This window comes from Gavialis gangeticus, unplaced genomic scaffold (genome assembly GCF_001723915.1).
Source record: "Gavialis gangeticus isolate Ggan-Ray unplaced genomic scaffold, GavGan_comp1, whole genome shotgun sequence".
Taxonomy (NCBI): domain Eukaryota; kingdom Metazoa; phylum Chordata; order Crocodylia; family Gavialidae; genus Gavialis; species Gavialis gangeticus.
The window spans coordinates 15,117,981-15,141,885 of NW_017728980.1; the positions used below are offsets into that span (position 1 = coordinate 15,117,981).

General features: G+C 48.9%; 1 protein-coding gene across 4 annotated transcripts in view; it reads right to left on the minus strand.

The window, feature by feature from the left end:
• The window catches only part of DRD2 (dopamine receptor D2), a 59,826-nt gene that overhangs the window by 20,381 nt on the left and 15,540 nt on the right, over nucleotides 1-23,905 (minus strand). The window contains exon 1 of one of the 4 annotated variants that reach the window (XM_019510831.1): nucleotides 18,073-18,225. The exons of the other annotated variants lie outside the window; for them this stretch is intronic. The gene's annotated coding sequence lies outside the window, so the exon portion shown is untranslated. Of the gene's footprint in view, nucleotides 1-18,072; nucleotides 18,226-23,905 lie in introns of those variants that run through there. 4 annotated transcript variants of the gene reach the window in all.

Genomic DNA, 23,905 nt, shown 5'->3' on the forward strand with positions numbered 1-23,905 from the left:
CAAGCAGCCCCAGCATGCACCCTTTTTACGGTCTGAAAAGCTTATCATGCAACTTTAGTTGTCATGAACCTCTGTCATGGTTTTAATGCCAATACGGAGGATACAAATGTGTTATGTGGGCATGTCTACACATGCATTAATGCACCTTTTCTACTGCACATTAAGTTTAGTACCTCTAATATGAGATACTACATAAATGTGCAGTAGCCAGCACCACTGCACAGTAGCAAAGGCACGTGGTCTTTCTGTGATGCTTAATGTGCAGTAGCCTAATTCTACTGCGCATTAGCGTGGTTTTTGCCATGACATGTTAATACACAGTAGAATTAGTCTACTGCACATTAAGCATCTCATGTAGATGGTGTGGAGGAATCACCCTTCCATCTGCCTCACTGCAGTGGGCAGGCAGCCCCTGCCCCATTTGTTTTATTTAACACTGGGTTGTAAACTGGGCTGGAGACATTCCTGAGGGAGGGGGAACCTGCTCCCTGTGTTTCAAGTTTCCTGCCCTTGCACATCATGTGACTAGTTCCCCTCACCTGGGAAGGTGATGTCATTTGAAAGCACCGGGCATCAGCCAATGAGGCTGCCTCTGGTGCGACCTTAGTGATGAGGTCTCGACAGGTATATAAAAGGGTCCCCACGAGGAAGGAGAAAGAGAGCCATGTTGGGGGACACGGAGTAAGCACACAGCCTCTGGAGCTCTTTTGGGCTCCAGATGAACATGTGAGAAATGTACCTGAAATGTATCTAGACATATAGATTACAGTAATATAGAAGTGTATCAACCAGCTACTAAGCTGACACTGTTTGCTTTAAGGTTATTTTGTGATACTTCTCTAACCTGTACCCTTCCCCAAACCTACCCTCTTTAACCAATAAAGCTCTCCACTGTACAAGTGGGGTGGACTGGCTGAGAGAGGGATTGGGTAGGCCATTATGCCCCCTTGGTTCGACTGACTAAGGGCGGCTACTTTCTTGGCTTCAGGATAAAGGAAGCAGCACCCCACGTTCTCGTAGTGGGTCAAGCACCCTCAAGGTCTACAAGGCCTGTGTACCCCAGGGGGCACAGGGCCCAAATACAAACCAGAACCCCTGGGCGGCGGCAGCGATTACCCCAGGCTTGCAGGTGTGCTCCAGGAAAGGGGTTGGCCAGATGTGAGGTGCTCCCACGGAGGCACTCGGAGCTTGGTAGGTGGTTGGGCGCAGTGTGGTGGGTGGCTCAGTGTAGGAGTGCCCCCTACTGGTCAGCCACACATGGCCCTCTGTTGACTGAATTTAATCTGATCAACACCTGGAATCTGGGTGATCTCATGACAAAGCCACTCTCAGAGGGAGATTCAACAACTCAAAGATGTCTGTGTAACTGCAACTAAGATTCAAACCTAAAGAGAAAGATGGATCTCATGTTGAAGTGGGATGGGATTCAGGAAACACCAAGTTCTGTTTCTAGCCCCCCCACTCACTTCCTGTGTTATGTGGAATCAGTCACACCATTGCTCTGAGTTTTGTTTTTCCATCAGTAAAAGTGGTGGGACTAATATTTATTTTTTCTTGCCTTTCCTGTCTCTGGGCTCTTTGAATTGCAAATTCTTTTGGTGGGTGCTTGCTTTTCCTTGCTAAGTATGATGCATCTCAGTCAAGGATGAATGAAGGAAACTTGCTTCACTTCGCTCCCTGCTCTACTTTCCCTTCTCTCTTTCATCTAGTCCAAGTGTAGTGCATTCTAGAAATGACAGACACAAATCTTCCACGTCCAACATCAGCATAACTTGCAAAAGCTCACTGATCTGTAGACAGTGACAAAACAACAGATGGAACTGTAAAATAAAGCTCATCCATCAATATTTTCAGGTACAAAAAATGCTTGGTTTGGTGCTCTGGTTTGTCTGGTCATCACAAAGTATCCAGGTAAATGTTGGGTATTTGTGGAAATGAACTGGAGGACTTGTCCACACATCAAAGTTATTCCTGAATGATATAGGATGTGAATTTGAGGCAGGACAAGTAGCCTGCTCTATGTGTAAGTGTGAACACTTGTACTCCAGAATAAGAGTGCCTTTTTCTGCATGCCTTCCAGAGAGAATGAGGTTAACCTAGAAGAAGGGCTTTCTTATCCTGGAATATGTGTTTCCACATACAGAGTTATTCCAAAAGAAACTATTTCTGAAAAGCCAGCCTAGTATAACTCTGTGTAGAAAGAGCCTGGAGTCTTCAAACTGGTAATGAACATTGCAGGGTCATAGGTATCATTGCATCATTTGGACAACTCACATGCTGAAGGCTATGTATATGCTTCTATGCTTGTCTGGGGTGCTGCATGACCATGGGAAAAGACAGATCGTTATCTGACTAGCATTAATCTTAACTCCTGGCATCAAAAGGGCTTATTAAGGCAAAACACCAGACTCACAGGCTGCTTCAATGTGGAACTCTGCTTGAGTCACGGTGCTGATTCAGGCAGAGTCCATAGGATTCTTGCATTGTCACCTCTGACATCCTGCATCAGCTAACTCTCCACACTCTGGCCCGAGCAGATGTGTCATGACCTGCTTGGGGTTTTTTTTTCTCTCTTTCCTGCTCTGGGCTTTGGGTTTGATTTTTCAGCAGAAAAATAATTAAATAAAATAACTTCAAGTTGAAGCATGATAATAATGAAACCTGACAGCAGCAGCTTGGGTTACTGGAGTCCAGGATGAACTGTGTATGACTTCTGCAATCCTGCCTACATGGGGCTACAGGAGGAAGAGACACCAGGACAGAGGCAATGCTCTGGGAGGCTTCTTCTCCCAACAGCATTGGATATATAGTCACATTCGGGACGTCAGTGGAAAGTATTGCCACTGCATCAGAGTGGCTCAGCTATTGGATTTCCAAGCGTGTCCAGTGGGATCAGGTCCACATGGAACCTCTTGATCCTTTTTGAGGACACTTCAGACACACCAGCTGCTTTCACAGCAGTTTTTTTGCTGGAGAAAGGGTGTCTGTTTTTCTTTGGGACTGGGGAATGATACTTCACCCCAGTCTTGTTCTTTGCTGGGCAGAGGTTCCTGACAAACTGAATAAGGGGCCTAGAGCTGCCACTGCCAGCGAGAATTGTGCTTTCTGCAAATGCTCTCCTTCAACTCAGCTTCATGCTCCACTCCCCTTCTCCCCCCCTGCCGAGGAGCAGTGGTGAGCAACTGTCGCCTCCAGGTGTTTCTCTTAGGGGAAGTGAGTGAGAGGGAGGATGGATGTAATCCTTGGATGAGTGAATCATTACTGCTCTGTTAAGCCTCCTGGGCTGCCTTGGGTTTCTATCCCTGGACTGTTTGGCCTTGTGAGAGAATCTGGCCAAGTTCCCTCCTAGACATGCAGTCATGTAAAATAGCCAGGCTCTCCTATTGTTCACAGCTGTGGTTATTTGGTCGTCACTTCGGCACCTTTCCCTCAAACCATATGACAAAGTCCACATCTTGGACACCTGCTCACGCCAGATCTAATCTTGTCAGGCTCAGGGCCTACTCATGTCAGAGCTGGCTCTCTAAGATGCATAAGGCCTAAGGCTTCCTGACTTAGCTTTACTGCATCCTAAGTCATACCCTGCAGGCAACACAGGCACTCAGTGAGACAAAAGTTTTTATATTGACAACTTCATTACATCAACCTGCAGCCATAAGTTGAATAGAGGGTGTAGAAAAATCCTCCTCTCCCTGTGTCCCTGGTTTGAAACAGCCCAGGCCCCAAACCCCCTTCTAATTCAGCTACCTGGCCACATAGGCAACCGAGCCTGGTCACCTAGGGGACTGGGCTGTAAAAATTCCTAAGGAAGTGGGGAGCTCACTCTTCCCTTTCTCCTGGAGTAGGCATACTGCCACCGGCCAGCTGGGAATAAGGAATTTTAGGCCTTTCTGAGGAGCCTCCTCAGCTTGTCCTAACTTAGAAATTGTCTGAGCATTGAGCTCTCTTCAAAGCCTCCCCATGTACTGAATTGCACGTGGCACCCACATCTGTGTCTTGGCCTCAGCCATAGAATAACAGAGCCCACGTGGCTTAGAGGATGAGAGGCCAGGAGTGGGAAGCTGGCATGCCCCTCCTCCACACTAGACACTGCTGTGGCTCATTGCACCTCAAGCAATGGCTTGTCCCCCCCATCCCAGCTCAGCTTCAGTGTATTGGCCCATGGGCAATACAGCTGCCATCAGTGCAACCAACTGGTACCTGGTTGCACTGGACACAGCAGAGGGAATGATCCTCTGCACATTATTTTTCCAGGTCTCACTTCACCTACGCTGCTCAACTCAGCAGCCCTTGTGCCTCACCGTGGGTGCCTGCAGAGTCTTGTGGCCAGCCAGCTGTGCAAAGTTCAGGCCACAAGGACTAGGTGGCACCTGAACGGTGGTCGGTTCTGATCTATCCCCACGTGCTTGTAACAAGTGACTCAGGCAGCTAACTCAAAGGCAAGCAGCTCTGGATCCTCCTCCACACACTGGTACTAATGCAACCCTGGGCACCGACAATGAGCAGCAAACATTCCCGGGTTCTGGCACTGAGAGGTTGCTCTGCAGAGCTGGCACTGTGATTTGCTTCTTCCACTTGGACCTGTCTTTGGCTCTCAGCAAAGGGCCTGATCCTGGGAAGTGGCTGAGCGTTCCCCTGGACTCCTAAAATGCTGCTCTAGAGGAGGGGCAGGTATCTGAGAGTGAACTAAATGAGTAGCAATTCAGGTACTAAATAAATAGCAATTTGAAGACGGGTCCAAATCCCAGACTGGTTGGTGGCTGGCACTCCACTGCAGGTAAATCCATAGCATCATGCTCTGCTAAGAGGGGCTAGCCTTTAGCCAAAGCACTGGGCCCTGATACCCTGTACGAAAGGTAGTTGCTCTCCCCAAAGGCCCACAGTCTAGATTTATGACGCTGGGATAAACAGGCAAACAGGGGATGGAGGCAATGAGACACGGCAGGCTGAGGCGCTTGCTATATGTTCATCTTCTCAAGGCCAGCTTGTTAGCAGATGTAAATGAGCATGGCTCCATGGAAGCTGATGTCGGTTGATTTATACCCTGCAAGTCTCCTTGCAGAGCACCCGGGATGCAGACTGGAAGGGTTTTATCCATGGCAGGGGGGTCTGATGTGTCCCTGGTGACAGCAGTGGCACTAGCGAGTCATTACCACTCTGCAAACAGCATCGGAAGGGAACAAAATGTTGTGATAGTTGCACTGGAAGAACTAAGCAGCTTCACAGCCACCAGGTGCCAATTGTTGCTCGATAATTAAACAATTGCAAACAGATGTGCCACAAACCCTGCAGCCCTCGCTGCTCCGTCTGCGCAACCAAAACGCTTTAATGAGACACTTCAGCTATTATTTCCTACCTCCGGCTAAGGGCCACAGCATCAGCTACAGAAGCAGGAAGTGGGAGACAGCAAGCTGAGAGCCGTTTGTGGCACATGTGTGCGTGGGAGTGACAGGGAAAGAGATTTTCCTGCTGATTTCACGGGTGTTTTTCAGGCCTGATCTGTGCTAAAAAGCAAGCATCTTCTCAGCCCTCAACATTGAATGTCCGTGGTAAAAGTGAGGCCTTCTGGGTGGTGCTACCGGTGTCACTAGTTTTGCACCAAGGTTCTCTCTCACCATCTCTTGTCCCAATGTCCCCAGCCATGCCTGCGATGCTGGCGGCATTCACCACTGTCACAGAAGGCACGCCTGGACTCGCCCGTCAGCCATCCAGAGAAAAATAGCATAGGAATGCAGCAGGGAACGGTAATGCCAGCGATAATAGCTGCCCCGAGCTTATCAGCGCTGATAAAGCCAGATGCTCAGACGCAGCAGCGAGCGGAGCATTCTGATTAGAGTAACGTGCTCCCGGTTTGCAGACGAGGCGGGTAGATGCTGGACTGAGATCCATGCTGCCAAGTGTTGCTGCCACGACTCTGAGAGCCAGCAGCAGGAGCAAATCCCGTCCCCAGGGCCACATAGCTAGGCTGGAAAAAGCCCTGGTGCACACATGGCCCTACTGACACAGGAGATCTTTGGCTGGGTTACCTTGCGTTGCTGTAGGTCCCTCTCCCCCTGCATGCCAGGGGCTTTGGCCCCATTTTGCAGTGGGAGGGTGAGTGAAGCTGGGGTCCTTTGAGAGGTGACTGTCACGAAGCATGCATCTTCCAATCAGCACCAGGGAGATCCCAGGAGGTTTGGGTTTTGTAGCTGTCCCACTCACTGATCAGTGATTCCTGGGTCCTGCCTGCTGACGAGGAGGATATAGAGTGCAGGGCATATAGCTACTGCTGGCTGGGAGGAGGGCACTTGCTGAAGACATTGGTTTTGGATGCTCATGTGCATTGCAGTGAAATATGTCCTGGTCATCACATGGAGCTAGCAACCCCCCTGGCAGGCCCCAGCCTGGGGACACCAAGGCTAACAGGCTGCTTTGAAAACCTCAAGCTTCACGGAAAAGAGCACTGTCAGATCAGGACAGCGGAGGGACAGGTCTGGGATGCCATTTCTAGCTCTGCCACTCATTGTGAGGTGTGGAGCAAGGCATGTAACCTCCTATGTGTCTCAGTTTCCCCAGGGATAATGCAGACACCGTGTCTGAGCCCGCTCTTAGTTATGCTGCACAATGGATTTCACGAGCTTCCGGTATTTGTGGCTCCTCACATGAATTTGCTGGGATTTAGGGAGAGGTCTGCAAGAAGATGCTGCTGAATTCTAGGTGGTTGCTGCCACTGGCCCAGGGCAGGGGCATGCTGATGCAATTGCAGGCTAGAGGCAGGAGTTTCAACAGTGGGCAGAGACTTGGCGTCTCCTTCAGTGTTTGGGGACCTGATGTACAGCTGGGCTTTTCCTGCAAAGTCACACCCCATTATGGTGCCTTAGGTTAGACCTTTGCATCATTGCGGGAACCTGGTGGGATAGCCGGATCATTGTGGAATAGGCCAGTTTACCTCCCAGCATAAAAGACAAAGCAAACTCTGATTTATTAAACCAAGTAAAGTGATCAAAATAGCAAAACATTTGCAAATATCAAACTCACCTGCGAACAATGGGTCTTTTGTGCTTCTGGAGCTTTTGTGTGCTCCACTCATTCAAAGAACAATTTGTATAATAAACCTTGGAAATTTGTTGCATATGGGTCCTTAATAGCTGATAATTCAATAGGTGTCTGTCTGACAGTCCTATCAGCGACGCTTGATGGCTCTACAAATGTCTTCTCAAAAACTGTCAAAGTGTCACAAATTAATTAAATGTTAGCTTAAGTGACTCAGTGCGCAGGGGGAAAAAAATCAATGCTAAATGCAGCGATGATTCTTTCTATTCTCCAGTTGCCCTTTGATAATGCAAAGCTCTCTTGGAGGAGGCAGAAACTTGCCGAAGATTCAGGCTAAAATTAAAACAATAATAGAAAGAAGGCTGCAAAATAGCCTCCAAGCATCCTCCCAGGCACACTTCAGGACCACGCTCATGGTGTGCCCAGGACACGAGGGCTCCACGCCTCTGTGGAAATATGGGAGAAGGCTCATTCAGGGCTGGATGGAGTTTTCCAGCACAAGCAAACGTGGCACTGCCATTTGTATGCTGCCGCAGGGATAGCAACCACCTGCTGCGTCCCAGCTTGAAGAAGGTGGGAGTTTGCTGCTGGTTAGGATGTCCCTGGTGCTAGTCCTATGGTGCATGGGGATTTCTTTTTTGGGGGCTGAGAATGACACTCATCACCCCAAAACAAGGGCTCTGTAATGGCATAAAACCAAAGGTATTTCTTAAAACAGGGTCACATCTGCATTTGCTGCAAAGCAGTGTAGCCCCACAGAAAACCCTGTGCACCATTTGAGGATCTGGGCCACTGTATAACAGATTCCCTGCCCTATCCTATCCACTGGACACAGATCAGTCCAGGCCTCAGACAGCCAAAATATTGGCATGAGCTTCCCATCACAGTCTCTCCCAAAACACCCCTGCCTGCTTCCCCGCAGCTCCACTCCAGGATTTGATTGCAGATAGATTGAGGCAGAGAGCAAAGTAATGATGCTGCCAACTTGCACCAACACAGCATTTCTTCAAGGGCTGAACTCTGGCACTAAGAAAACAAGGCAATGTGCAACTCTTCTAGTGGCAGTTCCTACCGTAATAGGGCAAAATTGCTTATTCTGCCGTGTCTCTGCACTCTGCTTTGAGACACAGCTGCCCAAATTACTTGTGCTGGAGCACCAACAGCTGACGTTGTCCAGACATTTCATTCCAGTGTTTGTGAAATGAAAGGTTTTGATTTTACAACCAATTTATTTTTAAAAAATTAAAGCATAAAAAGGTCAAACTACCATGCACTGAATGAACCTCAGGCCTCCTGTAGATAGGGTAGTATGTGGCCATGTTATTAAAACCTGTACCCATGGCCAAAGGGACTGAATTGAGACAACCTGAGGCATTTCCTAGCTTTGAAAGACTTGACCCTCTTCCCTTAAAGATGGACTCTTAATGTTGGCATTATGTATTAACTGCCTCTATAAACTCTGTGTCTGAACAGGCATCTTGATATTATGGCTGCCATCGGGGGATGAGCTGTTTATTGTGAGCCTTTGAATAGTCTTGCTATAAGGGGCAGGTTGCTCTTGCTTTTAGTGTTTCAGGGGAAGGACAACAAAGCACTTAAACTGAGATGAAAAGAGAAAACCTTTCAGTGCAAGCATCCAAGTGCCAGCCTGGCCTTCAAGAAGGCAGGTGAAATGGCAATAATGCAGAGCAAAGAGACATGCTAATGGCCATCTGAAGCATGGCACTTTGTGAAATTGGGCTTTTGGAAAAGTTTGGCGCCAAGCTGGAGAAGTTCTTTCTCCTCAGGCACTTAAAACCTAAAACTTTCATCTTACTTTGCTCTGACCTAGCACTTCCCAGGGGAAGGATCTTCTACCTGGGCCTGAATCCAGTGCCTCACTTTGCTGCAGAGTCCCTTAGGGATATTGGGCACCTTGTTTAACTTCTCTGTGCCCTGGTGCCCGTGCGGATAAAAATCCCTTCTCTCTGCCAACCTTCTTCTGCGTTGCCCATTTAGGTTGTCAACCTAAATGGGGCAGGGAGACTCTCCTTCGGTATGGACGAATTGTGTGTGTGTGTGCACTTTCCACCTAGCAGCTGCTCCGTAGTAGTTGATTTGTGTATCTGTGCCTGCAGAGTGGGGGAAAGCTGAACTGCGACAGCTCACCTATCCACTTGCCACAGGACAGGGGCAGACACACGATACAGTGCCCACGGCGCAGCTGATATATGGGCATCCCTATAACTTGCCTGTTTGTATCATTAGTACACAAGGAGCTCAACCCTGTGTTCTCCCCCTAGCTGAGGCCTCTCAGTGGTGCTGAAATACCATCCTCCTCCTCCTCTTCTTCAGGCTGCATTCCCACATCCCTCAGAGGTTCAGAGCCATCGCCTGCCCCATTTCCCACCTCCTTGCTGTGCTGAGCGGAGGTGGTGTTTGCCTATTGCTTTGAGAGCGCTATAAATAAGGCAGCGGTGCTATGTCCCCGCCATACTCCTCCAAGAGATTGAGACTTCAGCTGGGGGTATTTGCATGGGGTTGACACCGTCAGTCAGGCAGTGCCATTAATGAGGTGTCTTGAGCATGCACTCGACTGGAAAACCACCTTCTGATCAGTTCAGTGTGAAATGAAACTGCAGCTACAAGCGAATGGGAGTTACCGAGGGCCAAAGGTGACTGCAAAGCTGATGGTTACTTGGCTATGAAGAGGTGACCGTTGCCATCAGTCCTGGATCTGTGTGCAGGCTGGCAAAAGCCCTGGACTTTTGAATCAAGGCATGACAGCTGCTGGGTAGCGTGCGCGTTCCACTTTCTCTGGCAGAGACATAATGCCACGATGATTCAGGAAGTTCACGCTTGTTAGAAGAACAAGCCGGGCCGATATCACCAGGAGAAGCCATGGGGCTCTGTCAAAAGCAGCTTCCTTAAATGTTTTAATAGCACCTGTTGTGTTGCTCCAAAATCCCCTCTCGGAGTTTGGGGTTTAAAATTTTACGTGTCCTTGATTCAATCCCAGACAAGGAGTGCAGCCAGTTCCCCCAGTCGTGCTGTGCTCTGCTGCTCCCCGTAAGCTCCTTGTAAATATTTCAGCAGCTTGTTGGACTACTGGAAATCGTACAAGCCAAGTGGGCAGGATCTTAGCTGTGCAGCCTGGGAACATGTAAGCTGCCCAGCCATCTGCTGCATGAATGTGGAGCAGAGCAGGAGATGGTATGGTAGATATACTTCTCAACTGGTGTGAGGACAGCTCTACGGGGGTGCACAGCTCAGCCTGCTTTCTTGCAGTAACACGGGCTGCTAAAGACTCAAGACTAGTCAGGCTTCATTGCAGAAGTCAGAACAGCCCTGCAATGCACAGAAACTGTATCTAACCTTTCGAAAGGGTTTGGAAGCATTTAGGGAGCTAATTTAATTGTTGTAGCCGTAAGAAGGCTGATGGAGCAGACTGAAGATGGTGAGAGGTGCCTCAAAATGACCATGAATGCAATGTGTTATGTCTCTAGAGGGGGTCGGCGCGTGGAATAGCATCTCTACCTCTCGCTCGCCAGCTCTGCATAGGCTGGGCATTGCCAGTAGAACCGCACCGAGCACTTATTGAGACAATGCCCATTCACCCAGACCAAACCTGCCTAGAGGTGAGGGCCAGTCCTAGATAACTCTCATTTCTAAGGGAAAGAACGAAAACTGAGAGGAAAGTGCTTTCAATTTTTTGAAACGCCTCGGTCAGCTATTTTCAAACTGATAAATTCTGCTGGAAATGATCTTTTTCTTCTGCAAGCACAGCGTCAGTAGGGCCTGTCAGCTCAGAGAGGCATTTTGGAGAAGTTGTGTCTGGCACTGTAAGGGTTTGTATATCTAGTAAGCCAAGTGCAAGTAGCCCTGTGTTAGAGCCATAACCTGCAACATGCTTAAGTACACTTGAAAACCATTTAGACCATTCAGATTTAGATGCCACAACTGCTAACTCCCCCCTGCTAATGCAAACATTGCAGAGAGGCATATATAGCATGGTGAAAAGGAAGCATAATGAGTGCTTTCACAGGGCAGCCACAAGACCCCCTTAGCCACCGTTCCTGAAGAGGTCACAGTGATCTGCAGCTCCCCAGAGGGGCATAGAGGCAGCATCTTGGGGAATAACAGCAGTGGGAATCCAGCAGGCTTCACCTAACCTTTGCCAATAGATATGCTCTGTGCTGTTTCCTAACACAGAGCAAGGACCCATCTGCCAAATTAGCCCTGCCTGCAGAACTGCAAATACCACCCCTGGCCGAGATGTTAGGGAGAGGAACTGCCTCAGTTGCCTCCATTTCTGCCCTGGTGGATCATGATATTTTTTGAGATTTCAAAATTTCCGGGTAGGAAACAGCCTTCCAGAATCACATCTTTCCGTTGGTATGGGGCAATCAATCTGCCTGGGCTGTGCTGTACCATTTATGGGTTGCTTGCTTTCTACTGCTGTGCCAGAGCCATTCAAAATGGCCCTAAGGTCTTTTATATAAGTCCAACTAGTTCAGCGCAGGCAATGGCCGCGCTAGTACTCTTGTATTCAAGGAATGGCGTTCCTGAACAGATTGTAGGTGACGGTGGAGGTCAGCTCCTATCAGCAGAGTCCCAACTATTTGTCCAAAGAAATGGTATCAAGCCGATCACATCAGCCCCTTACAATCCTGCTGCAAATGGAGCAGGGGAAAGTTGTAGTTAGGCATTCAGGCAAGCAAGCTGTGTGATGACCCCAGATGGAGGCAGCATGCCACGCACAACTCTGCCTTTTTTCTTGGCCTACAGAAATTCTGCGTGTGGTCCTGCAAACCAAAAACCATCGTGGCTGTTCATGGGACCTCTGGACATTTAAAAGCCCAAGCTACAAAGAAGCAAGGTGGCTAAATGACTACAAATAGCTGCCAACCATGGTTTTCTCGGGAGATTCCTGGCATCGTTGATTGATCCTCAGGACAACTGTACCACAGGCTGACTCTCTTGTGTATCAGATAAAATGGGCATCAAGGAGAAGAAGCACAACCCAGCTGAGATGCACAAGTGCAGCAGGAGGTTCTGCAGCCATGACACCAGCTGAAAGCGCGGAGCCTGTGTTGTCGGATAGTGACTGGGGGTCACGTTGGGGACACGAAGGCTGCCCCTAAAAACGACTCTGATACCATTAAGCAGGAAGATGCTACTCATTCAGTGGGAAGTACAGGCACTGTTGCACATGGTAGTGTTTCACATAAAGGAGCAGTGAGTAGATGGACCAAAGCCTTGAATCTTTGCTTATAGTTTGGAGTCAGGGTCACGTGTGCCTCTTTGGCTTCTCCAGGTCCTTTATATCTCATGGCCAGGAACCAGGGCTGCGCTGGTCTGGGAGATTACTTGGGGCTGTCTCTGGGTCTCGGGGTTTTGGAAGAGCCCTGCCCTGAGAAGGTGTTCCTCAGGGGAGCCAACTCCATGACCTGCAGACCCTTTCCCTTCTGAATGAGGGTGTCCAGTCCACAGAGGGATTGAAATAATCTGCTTTAAAGGAGCTTTCCTAAGTGTCCCCAAACAGACAAGCCTGAGCTGGGGAGCTGTTTGGGGGAAGTGGCTTTATGATGTCTCTAAGAGTATGACCCATGAGACAACCTGGGCCAGCCAAAGCCTGAAGCTGGGTGTGCAAGAGAAGAAAGCAAGGTGCTGCATGGTCTGCGGAGAGAGCTGGGTGCCGTCTCCCCTCCAGCCTGCCCCTCCTGCGGCAGTCTTGGCTGGCCCTGGCGTTCGGCTGAACTGAGTCACGTTCTGTTCTCACGCACCCCCAGTCATGCGGGAACAAGGACAGTCGTACCAGGAAAGGTTACAGCAGGATGGCTGTTATGCAGTGTAAATGCTGTGCCCTGTAACATGGACTTTGCTTGGATGGAGGGGTAAGCTGCCTTGCTACCATGGCCAGGTATGAGCATGCACATGGCCGTTACCTGGAGCATCTGTGAGTTCACTAAAGTTGTGTGCCCAGAACCTAACTGCTAGCAAGCGGAGGCAATGGGCAGCGGGCTGACATCCTGCATGAGAAGCAACTTGGGACAGGCAGGCAGGGCTGCTCTGAGGCTGCACAGGCTCACCTGGGTGTCTCGTTCCCTGACAACCTCCTCCTTGCCCCCGGCAAAGAGTGTGAGCACTCAGAAATGGATGCATCTGCAACACCAGTGTTTCGACTCCGCTCCTCATGATTGATCGTCTAATTACACTGATGGTAAACAAGCCTGCTGGCTGGCTGGCAAATGTGTCGTGTCGGCCCCAGTGAAATGTTTCATCTTCCTGGCAAGGGCTGAGCGGGGAAATGTGCATGCAGCAGATATTTAGAGGTCTCCCAGCTGTGCAAGGAGATGCTCCCAGATAGCTTGCTGAAAGGCCTGAGCAAGAGCTCACATCTGTAGCTGACTCTTGTTGGAATAACTTCTTGGATCTGCCTGGTGGCTCTCATTTGTGTGCTGCCCATGAGCTCCTGGTTCAGCACGTATTTACCTTTTTCCTTCCCTGTGCAAAGCAGCAAACCGTTAAGCCTCTTTGCTTGCAGGTGCGTATCCTTGTGCAAGGGCACCCGCAGCTTAAACATCGCAGGCTAAATCCTTAACTGGCATCACTGATTTGGAGGACAGGATGGTCCCCTGCATCCTCACACACAACTACTAGGCACCATATCCAACACATGGAAACTACCAGGGGTTGAAGCAGGGGAGGTGAGGGCTCTGCCACTCCAGCACCTGCAGTGTAGCTGGTTTGTAGATGCTCAAAAGATCCCAGGAAAAGAACCATGCACTGTGCTACAGAGGAAGAAAAACCGCCTGCCCACAGTTCAGGCTGATCTGACCCAGAGGAAAAACTCCTTTGTGGCCCTAACTGTGGTGATCCTGAGCAGACTCTAGGCAGATTTCAAAAGCCTGGGTTTGCTCCAGATCAGACAGTCTCAGGAAAGTTCAGTTCAGACACGAAACTCTGCAGATTGTAATGTGAGGAGCAGCACGCAGACCTTAAGAGGCTAAAGCTGAATGCAACAGACCTAAATCCCACCCTGCAGTGAGCTGTGCCCTTTAAACCATCAGCAGCTTGTGAATACCGCACATCTGCTAGATCTGCTTGGACGTCTCACCTTCCCCAGGGAGCCCGAGAGCAGGGGAACGGTATGCTCCTTGCTCATCCTGTTTACAGACATACCTGATTCAAGACTGCTCGTAGAGTTCAGGCATCTGCAGCTGACCCCAGCCAGCGCCACATCTGTTTGCTTTGGACCATGTGCTCACCAAACTGTCTCAGGGCCTCCCTGCATCCTAGCAGGGAAAAGCCACTGTGCAAATGCTTTCATTGTGCTGTCAGAGCAGCCCTGGCCTCCCTCTCCCCGGGTATTTCTTTATACATGGTATTAGCCAGGTAGCATGCCGCAATGCCTTCCAGATGTTACAGGGAGTCCCCCACCCTGACTCTCAGGGAAGCTATTTAAAGCTGGGTGTTCCTGGAAGGCATTTTTGCTCCACAGCAGCAAATTTCTAAGCAACAGTTGCACACCATAGTGCCTCCCTGAGTATCACCGGCTTCCCTGAGACTTAGAACCAACACAAGCTGCAGGAGACCTGTTGAACTGATATTGCGTCTGTCTCAAGTATGCCCCCTCGGTGCTGCCTGCCAGGCTCCATGGAAAATGCTGACTGGTGCATGTGCTGGGAAATGATCTGTTGGTTCGGGTTTGGAGGGGATGGTAACGCCGCTGCCAGGGGGCACAGTGCATGGCAGAGCAGTGGAGCTTGAGGGCTCTGGCTGCTTAGCTCAGAGGAGTCTGGCAAAGCTGCAAAGACGATTGACACACAGATGTGTTTGTGCTGTGAGTGATGCGCCCAGTACGTGTGCCGACAGAGTTAGCTTGTGGCTTTGCATCCACAGGCTAGAGGTGCTGGATATGGGCCTTGGGAAAAGAAAAGAAAAAGGGTAAAGGGGGAATGAATGGAGGGGAGGAACGCATCAGCTCGGAGTGGTATTGGTATGGCTCCATTTCCCTCCATACATCCCCTTTGCGTCTATGGAGAATGCTACCGCATCAGTACTGCTAGCAGAGGGCATTTGTACACGCCGGACTGTTTCCCATTTATGCTGCCGCAACTGCGTTTGTTTTTGCATGAGTGTGATTTCCCACTGCAGATGCTGGGAGCCCACGTAACCTGCCTCGGTGGCTGCTATTTCCAGGATGGGAGCTCTGCTCACCAGGCAGCCCTCGGCTTCCAGAGGGCTCTCAAGCTGGGCACTGAGATGTGTGAAAACAGCAGAAAGTGAAGTTTCTTATCAGGATGAGGGTGCAAAGTTTAAACTGCTCTGACCACTGATGAGCTCCTAGAGACTTAACTGTGTACATCTCCTTGGACTTGTCTGGGTGCTGGCTGCACCGCTCGGTGGGGCAGGAACTACTCCAAACCAAAGCCTCTAACAGAGGCTTCCTTTGTGCAGCTCAAGCTGCTCTGCACTGAGCACAACGAGCACAACACTGCTACTGGCTCCTGCACGGGCCTGCCCAGCTGGGGGGCTCTCCTCCTTGCTGCATTTGGGCTCTTTGTCATTCAAGGCAAGGTCAAGGGACATAACCACCGCTATCTCTGCCCCTTGATTCAGTAACACTGCATTGCATCTGTGTATTCAGCCTAACTGAATATTATTACTAGAAAACACACACATGTCCCCTAGGTATGTACCATAAAGCACCTGATCTGCATGGTTACTTTCAGCACGGGGCTGAGGATGTGAAGCAGCCCTGCCTCAGGGGCCTGTGCAACACTTAGCTTAACAGTCCTTGCTGACGCCAATATTTCCCATCCACCGTATTTTGTTTCTTGATACCTGCACAGTTTCAAGCTGTCTGTGTTCATTCTGTCACCTAAACCTCATCTGTTTTGGAAGTATTGGGCAGGATGAATCCCCACTCTTTGGAGCACTTGGTGAGTCCTTCAAATCATTCAGTTCTGCCTGTAGGATGGAGGAATCAATCACCCACTTCTACCAAGCCCTAGATGTGGGCTTGAGTTTTAAATAGGATTACTTTTTGGCTGGGTAAATGCTTGGTTGTAGCAGGTTCAGTTTTCCTGAAATCAACTGTTCATCTCCTCTGGGAACAACAACACGGGGAATAAAGGGAGAACAACTCGGCATGGCTACCGTGTTATCTGGTTAGACATGAGCCAAAGCTGGGGGCTGCTGAACTTTCATCAGTGATGTCGGTCTATTTAAAACCAGTCCACATAATTGGCATGGGAGTTAATTTGGGCTGGGATTTTCAAAGGCACTAGCTGGAATGTAGTGTCTAACTCTGTTAAGCTCCTTGGAAAATCCCATCTTAATGCATAATTTACCAAGCATTTTATAGGGCTCAACAGAAGGTAGACATTCAGTAGTCCTTTCTATAAATGCAAAAAATTGCCCTTTCTCTCTAGAACTATATGTTACAGCAAATTGAATGATCTTCAGAGAAAAATATGCTTTTTCTTTCATTACAAACTATATTGCTATACCTGGTTTGAAGATGCTGGTTTTTGATAGGGTTGGTTGGGAATTATTTGATGAAGTGTTTCGGGTTTCTTTCAACTAATTTCCCAGTTCAAACAAAAGATATATAGAAAAGTTTCAAAGCGGCTGAAACTTCCTGTGTCAGCATTTTTCAACAAAATCTTCGCTTTTTTCTTCAAAGCGCTTTTCCATTGCGAAACTCTTGTTCATTTATACAAAAAAAAAATTTTTTTAAGTCAGCTTCATAACAGAGCTTGTGATCAAAACACAACACCTTGACTGACCTGATCTGGATTTGATTCATCACCTATGGATTTGCAACACATTGGGTACATCTACATGTGCAATTAAAGCTATTTGGCTTTAATGTGCAGTAAATTTATGACCTGCATATGTAGATTGTAAATGTTACCAGGCAGTAGACTAATTTACTGCTCAGTGGGGACATCTACACATGCACACTAACTGCACAGTAATTTAGGTTATTGTGCAGTAACCAAAAATTACTGCACAATACGGGCACATGTCTACATGTGTGTGCACATACTGTGCAGTAATTACGGTGACTTTTGCCAACTTGGGTGTAAATTTGCTACCTGCAAGATGCAGATAACAAATTTATGCCGAAGTAGTTAATGCAGTCATGCACATGTAGATGTGTTACTGCACAGTAACTGTGTGTGTGGGCTGACTTGGGACAAACTTTACTCCCTAGTCAGTCCACACACAGCATTACTGCATTGTAATGCCTGCATGTGTAGATGCCGATCTAAAAGCCACTTACTGTGCAGTAACTTACTGTGCAGTAAATGCAAATGTAGACATGTCTAGTAAGTGCCTGCACACATGTAGACAGTGATGCTTTACTGGGCAGTAGATTAGTTTACTGTGCAGTAAAACATCTCGTGTAGATGCACCACTGCGATGCATTCTGTCTGGGGACAAGAAAAACATGTATAATCTCTAAAGCTCTCATAGGATGGAAAATCCCTGTCCTGCCCCATTCTCTTAGGACTTCTCAAATAGCATCTTCCACCAGCCCAGACATTACTTAAGCATGCACTCTAAGCCCCATCCTCCACAGGGGAATGCTGAGAATAGCAGAGAAAAGTCACTGCAGCTGTTACCATGTGAGTCACGCCTTCTTCCTCAAAGAGGGAGGGAGGTCTTTTTGTGGAGCCTGCACCCAAAAAACCCATGGAATCAGCAATCCTGGGAGTTAAGCAACATAAATAGCTTTCACCAGCAATGTTTCCCTTTCAAACAAATGACCTGTTGCTTTCCCTACCCACCTGGCTTTCAGCAAGAGTAACTTGACTCCTGCCTGGCAGCTGGATTAGAGAGGCTGATTCATGTTCCTCTTTAAGAATACGCAGGGGCTGGGACTGTTTTCGTTTTAAGAGTATTAAACAGGAGGCGGTAGGAACCTCCTTCAGCTACAGCCATCCCAAACACTCTCACTCTACCAGATCCCAGAGTAGGGGAACGAACATGTGGGCCAAAGCTTTGGCAAGTGACTGGTGAACTTAGGTGTCCCATGTGAGGTACCTTCAAGGGGCCTGGTTCTCAGAGGTTAGATCCCAAGTGCTTTCTGGAACTCAAACCAGTTCCTTAAACTGGGCTCATTTGAAAGCCATGTTCATGGTAGCAGATTGCATGAAGGATATTGAAACGCATGTGTTGGGTTTGCCTATAAGGTCTAATGAACGGAGCAGAAGGCAGGGTAGATTTGCACCTTATAGACTAGCAAAATCAGAGATGCATAAGCTTTCTCAAGCAGCGGTTTGCTTCATTGGATGCTGTCCATTGAGCAGAGATCAGATTCAGACATGATGTGAGAAGACTGATATGCTTGTTGAAGCTTGTGGAATTGGTGCCTTCTGGACTCCAGGACCCCACAGCCATACGAGTCATTTAGCCAATGATATTTACCTTCCTTTCTAGCTTGTGACTTATCCTGGAGCTGTTTAAAATAGTCAGGAATTTACTGCTTGAGATTATCCACTCGATTATTTCTGCAAGTGAAGCTGGTCAAATTGTTTTGACATTCACATTTTTTACTTTTTCTTTTTTCTGCAAAATTCTCCCTTTTTTAAATGGCTGCTGGGTCCGTTCAAGAGATCTAGCACATTATTTAATCCAAATATTGGTGGAAAAACAAGGGAAAACATTAATGAATTGTAACATAGTCCCTTTCCCCACATTTTAGACAAGCTCTTGCATGTGTGCTGTTCATCCTAACCACTGCATCCCTAATGCTTGTACGTGATTGCAGACTTTGCATTGCCCAGTGCCTTGGCTGAATTAGCATCTTTTACCATCAACCTATCTATATTTGTACAATGCTGTCCCGACTTTGACTTGGTCTTCAGGCACTATCTTGTTAAAAATAAATAATCATGAGCCCTCCAATCTCTGTGTCCAAATATTTGCTTTCCCCTCATGTCTTCTAATTCATTAAAAACTAGCGTTTTCCATCAGCATCCCTCCCAATGAACTTGTTGACTAAAATCATTGGCAAAAATCCCGATACAGGCGGGGCTTGGAGCAAGTCCTCTCCTTTTCGGTTGAGTGAATACATGTGAAAGCCTTTTGGAAGGTGTTTGCCTAGCTCCATACATGACTAAGTCTTGCAGTGAGGCCTCTTTTAATAGATCCTTTCAAGTTTGATGTGGGAGTGTCAATCAGCCCGCAGCAGTCGTGTGTCTGCCACTCAGCCTGGGAGAGGCTGGAAGGAAAAGAGTCGTTCTGATGAGCCAGGGCTTTGTGTGGCAGGGTGAGCGAGTGGAAATGTTGCCTGCAGCCAACAGAGACAGGCAAGATGCCCTGAAATCTTCTCTACAGATCAGCTACTGCTCCTGGCCCCAGAGTGGGAATGGCCTTTGATAAGCTCGTGCCTGCCTTGACTTAGCTCTGCCATTGCTCATGAATCAGCCTTGCGGCCCCTGCCCTTCTGTTCTGGGCATCCTCCCTGTTGGTGGGGAGAGGATTTCTGACCAGCTGTGGGTCTGCTCTGCGTGTCCACCCACTGACCCAGTATGCATTGGGTTTCACCAGCAGAGGATCTGGTCCGTTGTTCCTATAGGTCTCTCAGGCTGTCTCTCCTTTGACTCTTGCTTTACAGCTCCATCACGAGACTTGCCAGCAGGTGCATCCCTCAGCTATGGGATTGACCACACAGGAAATGCATCCTTATTCATGCAAGTGCCTGCTCACCTATAACTGCGGGACCACCGGATGGGCGAGCACCCTCCTGCGTCATCTGTCCAGCCCTCTGCTATCACTCAGCCCATGTCATATCCCTTTCATGAACTGGCCAAGCTCCATCTGCCAGTCAGGTTTTGTGCTGCCTGCATCTGGTGGAAGGCTTTTCAGAGCTCAACTGATGTGACGATGAGAAACCGTCTCACTTCCAGCTTCGGTTTATTCTTGGTGAGTTTGAGCCCATTTGTTCCTATGTCAGCGTTGCCCTGAAGCTCCCATAGCTCTGCCCCTTCTCTGGTGCATTACCTCAAATTTCCTTTATTAGACCTAATAAGTCAATTCTTGTAGCATATGGCTCTGCTGCTTCTGTGTGCTCTTGAAAGCTAGCAGCATACCTCACCCAGCCACTACCCCTCTGCGCAGACCCGACCCACAAACAAGATGGCGAAGCTACCTGGAGGGTGATGACCCATCGTACAGTGGAGTCCATCTCACTCATATCTTCTGCCCTGATGGAAGAGCAAACCTTCTCCAGAAGCCTTATGGCTGGGATGTTGTTCTTCTTGCACTTATGCCACTCTCTCCAGAACCCTTGACTGCAGGAGGGGTAGTTGGTGTAGTTGGACCTCCGTCAATTTGTCATAGGGAAGATGTAACCCCAGGGTCCTCTCCAAGGCTGCAGCTCCATTATCCTCTGTCTGCTACTGTGAGACAGATGAAGCATCAGAGAGCAGCTCTTCTATAACCCTTTTTTTTCCTCAAGTGGTTATCACTGCACCTTGCCTTCTCCCCAGCGAAAGTGGAACGCAAGTGCTGCAGTGCCGGCACTAACTAGCAGCGGCCCCGTTAGTCAAGAGATACTAAGTGAGATGTCTCCCAGATGCCTGTGTTAAATCTCAGTCTAGCTCATTAGCCTCCAGAAGTCCAATTACTGTCCACATGCAGCCTAACGACGGAGCCTGTCTCCCAGGGTGCCAGCCTGTTGCTAAAGGCCCCAGCTCAGCCCAGAGCAAACTGCTGCAGGCTGACTCTTCAGCAGGGAGAGGAGATGCTGGGGAAGCTGAAAGCTACCTGCCCTTTTGCAGCAAAGGCTTTTTGTAATCAGTCGTGCCACTGCGGTTGGCTCCCTGACCTCACTCATCGGTGGCGTCATATGGGCAGCTTGTTTTCATCTGGGTCGGAGGCAGCATATTCCTTACAGAGCCAACTCACCCCACTTGCACTGCACTTTCTGCTCTGGGCGATGCTGGGGCTATTCACAGAAATGGGGCCTGTCTGAGAGTGATTGCGGGACCTGTCCCTAAGGGTCGGGTGCAGACCCTGGAACTCAAACTGATGTAGGGCTGAGGCGAAAACGTCACCGCAGTGACCTGCTCTTTACTTTTTACCTAAAGAGAACGGTGGCACAAAAAGCAGCTGCTTTGCACGCCACGCTGTAGGTTTCTATGAACACGGCTCCCAGCGAATGAATACCTGCTGTGTAGCAGTCAGACTCGACAGCATGTAGAAAACACTCCCTAGAGTTGGACTCTCCGCTGCCCGGAGACACTACGAGACTCCGTCTCAGTGGGTGAATCCGTCCAGATGAAGCCTGACTCAGAAACACGGTGCCAGTTTCAAACTCCAGCTCTGCCACCCAATCCATGGGGGGAGGGAACACGGGGGTTGAAAGGCACTTATTTTTCTCTTAAACCTTCCTGCATCCCAGCACTGCCAGCTTTCAGGTATGACTTAGAGACTTGCCTGCTGCATTTTTTCCTTCTTCCAGAGCTCTTATTAGAGAGTCTTTTCTTGAGAGATGCTCAAAGTCTTCTTTAGACTCTGGAGGTCTGGAGAGATGAGCAGTCCCCTCGTTTTTGCCCATCAGCTGATCTTTCACTTAAAAAAGAGCTGATTTTTTTAGGAAGAACTTTAGGAAACTTTCATTTCATCGCTCGGCTTGTGTGTCCTTTAGATTCCTTGCCTCCTGGGGTTGGTTTTAATTTTAGGGACATACACTTGGAAACAGATCAGCTGATCTAGCTGCTGGAGTCAAATCCCTTGGTGGCTTTCTCATTACGGTGTCAGGCAATATAAATAACTAAATTGGTAAATAACTGTTGGTGGTGATTAGGGTGAAGCTGAGTCTGGCTCTGACGTTGGGGGACTCTTCTTAGTGCGGGGCTGATGTTTACACCCCAGGAAACACGATGTTTTGGATGAGGGAACCACGGGGCCCACTTGCAGTCTTCCTGCCTGGAGTCTGGGGGAAAGTGAACACCAAAAATTGCAGTTTTTTTTGGCAGGGAAAGCAGGGGCTGGAGAGAGACTCTGGCACTAGGTAGACGAGTCACTGAGGCTGGCAGGAGAAGGATGCCTTTCTTCTCTGTGCCAGCAATGATGCATCAGAAAACTCAGGGCTACTTTTCCTGCAGATGTAGCTGGGTAGGACCCCAGCGAAGTGTGGGGAGCTGCTCTCATGGCCCACCAGAGATCTGGGCCCCAAAGTTAGAGGGATACCAGGCATTTACAAGTGGGGCGAGTACTAATCTCTCAGTTGATACTTGAGGGCTAGTTGCTAGCAGGTCTGTACTGTGGTGTCTCAGCCACGGGCAAGAAGTCTTGGTGTGTAGAGAAGTTGCTCAGCCTTGTTTGCCTACATGAGTGGGTGTGCTGGGGCTGCGGGTTTACCACCTAACCTGGGTGGGGGGTGAGTCTAAAACTGTAAAATAAATAAAATAGCCTGGGGGCTGCACCTACCAGAAAGGGAGAGGATTTGCATTAGCTGAATGATTTGGACAAACCACCCTCTAGGAGGTCACTGCTCCTGGAACTCAGTCCCCAGGGGCCAACTTTGTTCATGAACATGGGGCTTGGGAAAACTGAGCCAAGTGCATTCTTTGAACACCCCAGCAGCTCTGGCTTTGGTTTCCTTTGGGCATCAGCCGGGTACCAGAGCAGGCAGCATCTGAAATACCAATTCCTAGGGGTGCATGATGACTTTACCAGGTGGGGGAGCAATCAGCTGAGACCCTGCGTCCCTAGCATTTGGGTTGCCCTTGGGAGCTGAGACTGTTTGCACTGGTCTCAGACCAGTAGGAGAAACTTCCAGTGTAACATGAGCATGTGCTAGAGCAGTAACAGGTAGTCACCAGCATTTGAGAACTCACTGTCATTATACTACCCCTAAACTGTGAGCTTGGGACTGCATCCCACTGGGAGGTGTCAGGAGGATGCATTTTATCTTGCAGCACATGACTGGTATGGCTAGGCCCCCACTCTCCCTGCCTCCCAAGCCTGCTTGCATGTCTTCCCTTCTGATCCTCTTAAAGACAGAAGCCAAGACTTCAAAGCCTTTACTCCTCCTTTTGCATTTTCCTGTAATTGCTCACCCCAGCCAGGCCCAGCTTGCCTGCCTGCTTTTTCTCCAGCCCAAATGGCATCAGCTCTAATGACTTCTTTTCTCTTGTCCTGCTTTGCTTCCTAGTACCTAAGACTAAGCAGCAATTAGAGGAGCTGGCTGTTCGGGTTAGTCCTCCAGGCACTGAGGAGCTGCAGGGAAACCTTTATATCTTCCCAAAAAAGAGCAGCGTTGCTTCAAATCCAAGTGAATTCAGCCTTAGGTTACAACCTGGGCCCTGTTCTGAGGAAGGCAGCAGGGAACCAGAAAGCCGGGGCCAGGAAAGAGCACCGCATTTGGGGAACTGTGGTAGACACGTGCAATGCCTTTAGCTCACTGGAAAATACCAGTCACTTCTCATGAGCCCTGCTGACAAAGCCCTCACCTGGCAAAAGGTTATTCCAAGCCTGTCTGTTCAGGTTCAACTTGTTGATGCTTTGTGAGGCCGTTCAGCTGCAAAGCACTGGTGTGCTGCCTGGGTGCAAGGGAACAGTCGGGTCACAGGCCTGGTGGTTAGTAACCACAGCAACAGATGCTGCAAACTGTACCAGGGTGACAGTCGCCCAAGGCAAAGGGCAGCGTGATGAGGAGGTGGCGTAGGTGGAAATTATGAAAACAATTATTACAGAAGGGAGGGGAGGGCAGGAACAAGGTGGGGATGGGTGAGGCAATGCTAAAGGTAAGCAAGGGAGACTTCAAAAGTAAATAGCTGGAAATTAGGAAAACAAAGGTTAGAGAGAGGCGAGGGGAGTGGGAGAGAGATGTAAATGGTAAGTTCAGGCTAGTACTTGGTGAATC